The sequence below is a fragment of the Thermobia domestica genome, chromosome 18, assembly GCF_964235325.1.
Source record: "Thermobia domestica chromosome 18, izTheDome1.hap1.1, whole genome shotgun sequence".
NCBI classification, from domain to species: Eukaryota; Metazoa; Arthropoda; class Insecta; order Zygentoma; family Lepismatidae; genus Thermobia; species Thermobia domestica.
This window is the reverse complement of record NC_137471.1, coordinates 168464786-168475476: the sequence shown is the minus strand read 5'-3', so window position 1 is coordinate 168475476 and position 10691 is coordinate 168464786.

The following is a 10691-nucleotide window of genomic DNA, read 5'->3' as shown; positions in this document are numbered from 1 at the left end:
GAAATGCATCGCTCGCCGAGGAGAAAAATTTGTATCAATATAGGAAGTTTTTTTTTATGAAGTGAACCTCACTTAACATTTGTTTTAATTCCTGTTCTCTGTATAGCTTTTACGTAATTGTGGTCCACCGGTAAGGTTAGGTGCGATTAATGGGATACACGTAGGCTCCCAATATGTGGAATTGAAGTAATAATGTAACCAAGGATCCCCTAAATAAAGAGATAACAAACGGGTGGTTGATAAGTTATTAACCTGTAAAGGAGTTGAATTATTCTCATCGGACTTATCGTTTTCGGATTTTGACAAGTTGACTTCTCCACTAGGGGAAAAAGAAATTGGTTCTTGAGTTTCATTAACAGGTGACAAATTAAGGTCATGCAAAAGATCTTCTGGTAGTTGGCGACGTGCCAAGGCCATCCAAATTTCACGGGTTTCAGGGGTAGGTTCCCATAACTTAGTCCTGTCTATCGAATGAAGTCCTAAATATTCACCTGTAGAAGGGTCAACAAGTTCAACAACACGGTCATTAATGTCCTTAACACATAAAAGGGGTCCTCAGTACAAATCAAAAATTTTGATATTTCACCTTTCAATAGACTACTGATGTTACGCTGTTTGAGAAAAATTAAACTTCCTTGTTTGTCGTCGCTGTTGTTGACTATCGTTCCATCGTGCGTTCCTTTTTTCTATGATGGCTTTTCGTCGGTGGTCTGCCATAAGTAATTTATTCGACCAACTAATCCCGTCTTCCTTATCAAAATCTTCAGATACCTGTAAACCAAAATGCTTAAAAATGGGACGAGAAAAATGAATATTAAGATACAAACTTGCTGGTGAAACACCAAGACTTTCAACGATGGAGTAGTTATGTAACAGAACTGCTTGCGTCAGGTTCTCGGCCCATTTATTATGTGACTGACAACATAATAACCTAAGAGTAGAAACAAGAATTTTATTAGAGTGTTCTGTGATGTTACTCATTGGGTGATACGGTGTTGTATGATGGACTTTAATGTTGTACTCTTGCATTTTAGATAGAAACTTTTTGCTATGAAACACTGCAGCGTTATCTGTCAGCACTGCCTGAACGATACCTAAATGTAGCATGTATATATCAAATAAACACTTGATGACTGAAGTAGCAGTGGCGTTCTTCAAGGGGTAAGCTGTACAATATTGAGTAAATACATCAACAGTAACCAGTGCGAAGCGCGCACCATTTTTGCCTGATGGGTATGGGCCTAAAAAATCAAGGGCTAATAAAGCTCTAGGTTCTGAATAAGGATTAGTGGACAAGAAACGAGCTGGTGGGTGGTGATCGGATTTAAATTGCATACATTTCACGCAATCCTTTAAATGTTTCTTCATATCTGATCTCATTTTGCTCCAATAAAATGATTTTGAGATGATCCGAAGCGTTTTGTCTACTCCCGGGTGATCTAAATCGTCATGGTAAGCTGTGAGAACGTTATTCACTAATGACCTGGGAATGCAAATTTTATATGAGTCTGGAAAATGAAAATCTCTGTATAAAAGAATACCACTATCGAGTTTGAAAAATTTTTCCCAATTGCGTGAATTTCTTGGAAGTTCTTTTATTTTCTCGCCTGCTAAAAAAGAAATAATGGGGAAATAATCAGGATCTTCCTTTTGCGCGTTCTGTAACTCTTCAACTGAAATATTTTTGATTTTGTCTTGAATAGCCTGTAAAAGATGAACACGTTTAGTTGGTAATTCTTTGGAAGGGAAGAGACGTGAAAGCGCATCTGCACAAAGGTTCTCGGAACCTTTCTGGAAACGTATTTCGTACTCCAGCTGCTGTAATTCCAGGGACCATCTAAGAAGACCAGTATTCCAAGGCTTGGCCTTATCCAACCAACTGAGATTTTTATGATCTGTAATAAAAATAACATGGTGACCAATTAGCAATTGACGCCATTTCCGGACCGCAAATACGATTGCAAGACATTCGATCTCACTCACACTATAGCGAGACTCAGCAGGTGTTAAAGTCCGACTAGCGAACTGGATTACCTTTTTCTGTCCATCACTGTACTGATATAGGACTGCACTGACTCCCAAGCGGGATGCATCCGATTCTAAGTAATAAGGTAAATTCAAGTCAGGATGTGACAAGAGAACATCTTTACAAATATCGTCTTTAACTTGTTGAAAAGATTGTTCGTGTTCTTCAAGCCATTGCCACCGTTTTCCCTATTTGAGAAGCTGAAAAAAAGGTCGCATAAATCTGAGAAATGAGGAATAAAATTTCGTGACCAATTAAAGAGACCAATTACAGATTGTAAAGATTTAATATTGGTGGGTCTGGGTAAGTTACGAACCGCTTCTATGGTTTTTGGATCTTTTTGATGCCTTCGGGAGTAATCAAGAAATCTAGAAAAGATATTGAATTAGTGCAAAACGAACATTTTTCAATGTTGAGAGTAAGGTTGTGTTCTCTAAACTTTTGAAAGATTTGTCTCAGCAATGCAAGATATTCTTCGAAGCTATCTGTAAAGCAAGCCAAATCGTCAATATATCATAAGATTTTAGCATGTAACTCTGGTCCCAATACTTTTTGGAGCATACTGTTTAAAACAGTGCTACCATTTTTGTAACCAAATCAGGTGACTCGATATTGGTAATGCTGGCCTTCGAAATTGAATGCTGTATATTCCTGGGACTTAGGAGCAAGCAAGGCTTGATTATAACTACTTACAAGATCCAGAGAGCTAAGGAAAGGTTTACATTTTACTTTTGATAATAAGTCCTGTATGCCCTCAGATTTTGTTTGGCGAAGTTCCGCAAACCGGTTCGGCAAGCGAAGATCAACACATATTCTTGGTTTCCCGTTTTTCTTGGGAACTACGAGGATAGGATTGCTGGGAACAGAATTCGAATGACAAATTAATCCTAATTCTAATAACTTATGAATCTCATCTCGTACATCTTGGAGATACTTATGAGGGATGGGATATTGTTTACGTACCAGTGGCTTGTCAGTTTTCACCTCCATCTCATAAACGAAGTCTTTACAGAGACCTGGATAATTCGTAAAAATATCCCTATATTGTGACAAAAGAGAGTATAATTGTTTTTTCTGTTGGTTGTTTAAATTAAAAGTGCGGTTAACAGCATCTCTAATCTGTTCGTCTCTAGCACATTGTTTTACAAAAGTGACAGCTGAAATAGAAAAATTGTTATCTATCGTATCTCTCTCTTCATCTTCGGAGATTTCCTGAAAGTCAAAATTTTCTGGTAAAAGATTAATAATGGTTTTCAAATTATTATATTCCATGGAAATCGTACCATCCGAAAGATTAATTTGGCTTCTCAAAGCAGTAAGTGCATCAAGTCCTAAAATAAGATCTTGATTAAGAGATTCTGTAACATAAACTTTTACATAAACAGAAATGTTATCAATTTGAATAGTGACTAATGTGTAACCTCTTACTTTTCTTCTGGTTGACCCACTGAAATCCACCAAAAGTACATCATCAGCTGGAGTGAGTTTGGGTGACGTCACATCTGCGCTAATGCGTTTCCAAAGCGCTAAAGACATGATGCACGTATCGAAGCCTGTGTCCGCCAAACATTCTACTTCAGTATTACAAACTAAAACTTTAAGTTTAGCAGAGATAGGGTTGGGCTGCGCATTAATATAATGATCTAGACAGTCTGTGTCCGATTCACAGTCACTTCTAGCTAAATCCGGATTATTTACACTACAAATTCTAGCATAATTGACGTCCGATCGTTTAGAGGGGCTGATTGTGACACTGATCACTATCTGCTAGTAGCGATAATACGGGAGAGATTATCGTTCAGTAAAGGTAATATTCAATGTCCGAAAACGGAGAGATTTAATTTAAAGAAATTAGAAGAGAGCCAGGTAAGAGAGGAATACCAGATTGAAGTTTCGAATAGATTCTCGGTTTTAGAAGACTCTGAGTGCACTAGTGTTGAGGATACTTGGATTGAAATTAGAGATAGCATTAAAAGTTCAGCAATAGAAAAATTGGGACACGCGGAAATACGTAGGAACAAACCATGGTTCGACCAAGAATGCATTAAACTAGTAGAGAAGAGAAAACAGGCAAAATTACGGTGGCTACAAAATCCGAATGAAATAACTACACAAAATTTCGCAGATATCAGGCGGGAAACTTCCAATACTTTTAGAACAAAGAAACGCGATTTTTTGAAAGCTAAAATTAAGGAACTTGAAGATAATAGTAAAAATAAAAATATTCGGGACATGTACAAGGGGATCAGCGAATTTAAGGAAGGCTATCAACCTCGTGCTTGTTAAAGAAAGCTGACGGAACAGTTCTCACTGATACGGATAGCCTCTTAAATAGATGGAAAGATTTCTTTGACGATTTGCTGAACACACAGCCAAAAACTAATGTGCGTGGAGAAAAGGAGATACACACCGCAGAACCGTATATTCCAGAACCCAATCGAATAGAAGTAGAAGCCGCTATAAAGAAATTAAAGAAACACAAATCTCCGCGTGTAGATGAAATTCCGGCTCAGTTAATTTTAGCTGGAGGCGAAAAATTGTGGAACAAGATACACAAACTCATTCTCCTTATCTGGAACAAGAAAAAATTGCCACAAGAGTGGAAAGAATCAATCATTGTTCCAATTCACAAGAAAGGCGACAAAACTGACTGTAATAATTATCGAGGCATTTCTCTTCTGTCAACATCCTATAAAATCCTTTCAAATATTCTATTAGCAAGATTGACCCCATACGCAGATGAAATTATTGGAGATTGTCAGTGGGGATTTAGACGAAATCGATCAACTATCGACCAAATATTTACCATTCGCCAAATACTCGAAAAGAAGTGGGAATACAATACCCCGGTATATCAACTATTTATTTATTTTAGAAAGGCTTACGACTCGGTTAGGAGAGAAACATTATACAACGTTCTTACAGAACTTGGAATACCGAGAAAGCTAATTAGATTAATTAAGATATGTTTAAGTGAATCCCAATGTAAAGTCCGGGTAGGAAAATTTTTCTCCACGAGCTTTCACGTCGAAAATGGCCTGAAACAAGGAGATGCGTTGTCGCCATTATTATTTAACTTTGTGCTGAAATACGCCATAAGGAAAATCAAAGATAGCAACCAGGGCCTAGAGTTGAACGGTATTCACCAGGTTATGGCATATGCTGATGATGTAAATTTAATAGGAGATGATAGAAGAAAAGTAGAAATAAATGCAGAGATCTTATTAAACGCTTGCAGGGACATGGGTTTAGAAGTAAATGCAAAGAAAACTAAATACATGGAAGTGCGTCGGGACCGGAATACGGCAAATTGTGGAGGCGTTAAAATATTAAATAATACTTTTGATAAAGTGGATACCTTCAAATATTTAGGATCAATATTAACAGACGAAAATCATATTCACGAAGAAATTAAATGTCGACTAAAAGCAGGGAATTCGTGTTACTATTCGGTTCAAAATCTCTTGTCGTCGCCTATTCTGTCGAAGAATTTGAAGCTTAGAATATATAAAACGGTAATCATGCCTGTTGTTCTGTATGGTTGCGAAACATTGTCGCTTACTCTGAGGGAAGAACATAGACTGAAAGTATTTGAGAACAGGTTCCTGAGAAGAATATTCGGACCCAAGAGGAACGAGAATGGGGAATGGCGGAAACTTCATAACGCGGAACTACATAGTTTATACGGTTTACCCAAGTCTAGGAGGCTTAGGTGGGCAGGTCATGTAGCCAGAATGGAAGAAAGTAGAAACGCTTTCAAAGTCTTGACTGGAAGACCCATAGGAAAATGACCATTAGGAAGACCTAGGCGCAGATGGGAGCATAATATTAAGATGGATCTCGAAGAGATAGGAATACAAAGTAGAAACTGGATCCAATTAGCTAAGGATAGAAGTCAGTGGAGAGGTTTTGTGAACGCGGCACTGAACCTCCGGGTTCCATAGGCCAAAGAGTTAGTTAGTTACACTACAAATGTGAGTATGCGATACCAGAAAATGCTTAGTTGGACCTACAGTGGGATAGTATGTGTTGGCCGGTACCCGGTCCTCAGTACCGCCTTCTAATTGTTTTCCGAGTGGCCAGAATTCCAATCAATACGTCGGTTTGACCGGTTTGAGTTGTTCCTATTGTTATGATTTTTCCTATTGTTGTTATTTCTACTATTATTATTCTTCCTTTCATTATTGGTACTATTGTTTCGCTGATTCCTAGAATTATTGTTCTTTCGTTCAGGTCTAGTGTTAGAATTATGGCGCGAGTTGCGATTCCTGTTCCGTTCCTCACTATTTCTCTGATCACGTGATCTCGAGGGTCGGTTCCTATTATTTCTACTATTGTCATGTCGCGTACAACCTCGGTTCTGATTCCTATCAATTCTCATATTATTTACCCGCTGATCCTGGTACCTTTGATTATTACTCTTATTATACGAAAAATTTCGTTGGTTACTTTGGAAACTGAAATTTTGATTACCATTATAATTATTACCCTGCTTGTATCTTTCTTCTCTACGACTTTACTGAGCATGTAAAGTTTCTAATATTTGAATTGCGGCCAAAAACTCCCTGATATTATTACATGAATGAAGAAAGAGTTCAGTTTTAAATCTATTAGGCAAAGTCTGTATTACATCTGTAAGTATGAGAAATTCAGGCAATTGCGGTGTCAATTCACGAAGTTTATTGAATTGATCTAGCGCGAAATCATGTACGGAACTATGTACCTTGGGATCGAACCTAGTACTCTTACAGGTTGATAGCCGGTGTTGTACTGTAGCTTTTCCCGCGAAAGCTTTAATAAGTGCTTGTTTGATTTGCTCATAGTTAGTAAAGTCGTCTTTCCTGATATTGTACCAACTTAACGAAACTCCTTGCAACAAATGTGGAATGAGTTTAAACAGAGCTTTATCAGAAAGGTTGGCTAATTGAGCTGTAAGCTCTAGCTTTTGCAAATAATTGTGAATTGATTCACTGGAAGGATCACCCTGAAATTTAGGAAAACACTGTATTTCCTTAAGCATGACATCGTCTTTTAATTTCGGATTTTTTCTCTGGAGATTAGTGAAAGTAACATTTTTGTCGCGCTTGCGCCTTCGGTCACATACAACCTTGATTTCTGAATCATCACTTGCACTATCACTACTACTGGTGTTTTTATACTCCGAATAAGCCGAATCACTGTAGTGCCTATTTCTAACTTGGCTAGGAGTATCTGCTTCTACTCGGGGTTCGAATTCTGACGCTCTATTTTCGTTACTTTCTACTCTCTGGGCGAGCTCTACCATATCACGTCTAATTTCTTTTATGTTCTTATCTATTGCCCGTATTTCGGCGCGACATTTTGCGTTAGGAACGAGAATGGGGAATGGCGGAAACTTCATAACGCGGAACTACATAGTTTATACGGTTTACCCAAGTCTAGGAGGCTTAGGTGGGCAGGTCATGTAGCCAGAATGGAAGAAAGTAGAAACGCTTTCAAAGTCTTGACTGGAAGACCCATAGGAAAATGACCATTAGGAAGACCTAGGCGCAGATGGGAGCATAATATTAAGATGGATCTCGAAGAGATAGGAATACAAAGTAGAAACTGGATCCAATTAGCTAAGGATAGAAGTCAGTGGAGAGGTTTTGTGAACGCGGCACTGAACCTCCGGGTTCCATAGGCCAAAGAGTTAGTTAGTTACACTACAAATGTGAGTATGCGATACCAGAAAATGCTTAGTTGGACCTACAGTGGGATAGTATGTGTTGGCCGGTACCCGGTCCTCAGTACCGCCTTCTAATTGTTTTCCGAGTGGCCAGAATTCCAATCAATACGTCGGTTTGACCGGTTTGAGTTGTTCCTATTGTTATGATTTTTCCTATTGTTGTTATTTCTACTATTATTATTCTTCCTTTCATTATTGGTACTATTGTTTCGCTGATTCCTAGAATTATTGTTCTTTCGTTCAGGTCTAGTGTTAGAATTATGGCGCGAGTTGCGATTCCTGTTCCGTTCCTCACTATTTCTCTGATCACGTGATCTCGAGGGTCGGTTCCTATTATTTCTACTATTGTCATGTCGCGTACAACCTCGGTTCTGATTCCTATCAATTCTCATATTATTTACCCGCTGATCCTGGTACCTTTGATTATTACTCTTATTATACGAAAAATTTCGTTGGTTACTTTGGAAACTGAAATTTTGATTACCATTATAATTATTACCCTGCTTGTATCTTTCTTCTCTACGACTTTACTGAGCATGTAAAGTTTCTAATATTTGAATTGCGGCCAAAAACTCCCTGATATTATTACATGAATGAAGAAAGAGTTCAGTTTTAAATCTATTAGGCAAAGTCTGTATTACATCTGTAAGTATGAGAAATTCAGGCAATTGCGGTGTCAATTCACGAAGTTTATTGAATTGATCTAGCGCGAAATCATGTACGGAACTATGTACCTTGGGATCGAACCTAGTACTCTTACAGGTTGATAGCCGGTGTTGTACTGTAGCTTTTCCCGCGAAAGCTTTAATAAGTGCTTGTTTGATTTGCTCATAGTTAGTAAAGTCGTCTTTCCTGATATTGTACCAACTTAACGAAACTCCTTGCAACAAATGTGGAATGAGTTTAAACAGAGCTTTATCAGAAAGGTTGGCTAATTGAGCTGTAAGCTCTAGCTTTTGCAAATAATTGTGAATTGATTCACTGGAAGGATCACCCTGAAATTTAGGAAAACACTGTATTTCCTTAAGCATGACATCGTCTTTTAATTTCGGATTTTTTCTCTGGAGATTAGTGAAAGTAACATTTTTGTCGCGCTTGCGCCTTCGGTCACATACAACCTTGATTTCTGAATCATCACTTGCACTATCACTACTACTGGTGTTTTTATACTCCGAATAAGCCGAATCACTGTAGTGCCTATTTCTAACTTGGCTAGGAGTATCTGCTTCTACTCGGGGTTCGAATTCTGACGCTCTATTTTCGTTACTTTCTACTCTCTGGGCGAGCTCTACCATATCACGTCTAATTTCTTTTATGTTCTTATCTATTGCCCGTATTTCGGCGCGACATTCTGCGTTAGATTCGTTTTTTTACCTTCATATTGTAATCTATCAGTTTCGCTTCTTTATATACCATTTTAATGTCTTTACCTTGCCTTTCTACGCGTTCAGAAATTTCCTCAATACGGTCATGCATCTCATCTAATTTATCGATTGTATCTATATGTAAACTAACGCAGCGTTCCTTATTAGCCTGACACACATCTCGGGCTGATTTCAACTGCCCTTGGAGGGATTGTGTGTAATCGTGCAAGCCTCCCAAATGATTCTGAATTTTACAGACTTTTGTTTCTATTTGTTCTACATGATGACATTTTTCTTCAGTCTGTTGCCTGACTTCGACGCTGGTCTGTTTGGCGAGTTTGGTTGCCTGTTTAGTACTATGACTGACTTCGTGAAGCTGGTCATGAATCTTAAGTGTTATGCCATCGTATTTTTGTTCGAGGATTTCGTTCCTACGTTTACTTTCAGCCTCTACAGTCCTAATACTTAGTTCTAATCTTTGGTTATTTTCGCGACATTCTTTTTGCACGGCGTCTAACTTCTGACCTAATTCGACAAAATTTTCTTTATTCTCATCTACTTTTCGTCCTAATCTAGCAAAATTCTCTTCGTTTTTATCTACTTTTTGTTCTAATCTAGCTAGGTTTTCTTTATTCTCAGCACGGGACTCTTTACTTTCTTTCTCTAATCTGTCAATATTCTCTTTAAAAAGTAAACTTATCTTAGTAATCATATCTACTTCCTGTGCCATCTTGGACAAAATAAACTTGAAAAAACATACAATTAGAATAAAATTTAATGTCACAAGATATGATTAAAATCACCTGAAAGAGAAGTTTTTTTTTTTCAGATTACTGGTTCTAAGCTGGAAAAGAAATGATATATTAAAATATTTATCTTATGAGTATTCGAGCACCAACGGTCTCGATTCGGGTCGGTAGTTCGGGCGTCATTTATTTGTAACCGCCTGAGTTCGGGGTCGCTGTTCGGGCGGCCTTTTATTTGTAACCACTCCGTGTAATCGGGTCGCTGTCCGTGGCTCGTGGTACTACCAATAGGTATCTTCTTGATACTTTAACTTACCTGGACAGGACGATGAAGGACCTCTCCAAGAAAAAGTTACAAACTGTTTCCAAATCGCTCGTCGGTCTCAATAATATGAGCATTAGGCGCCGAGAGGTTCGGGTGTCTCGTCTCGAAAACCTCACGGACGATCAGACGGTCATCCAGACCATAACGCACACAAACATCACTCATACAAACAACGAAAACACACTGGATTAAATGACACTATACTTATTTATTAGAAAACTATTTTGAAAAAAATAACGAAGAGGAATGGACACAACACTAAACACTAGATAAATATAATAATTTTAGTCGCTGAAATCACACTTTGCCCTTTTCAGGCAATATAGCCCTTTATATATATATATATATATATATATATATATATATATATATATATATATATATATATGATTATGATTCAGATATCACTGTAAATGCCTCCCTCACACCATTGACACACTTGAGAATTAGCACTAGGGAAAAGTTGTCTGGATCGTCCCACGATGAATCCAGTTGTTACGCTGAACAGTCCTGCAGCGTAAAG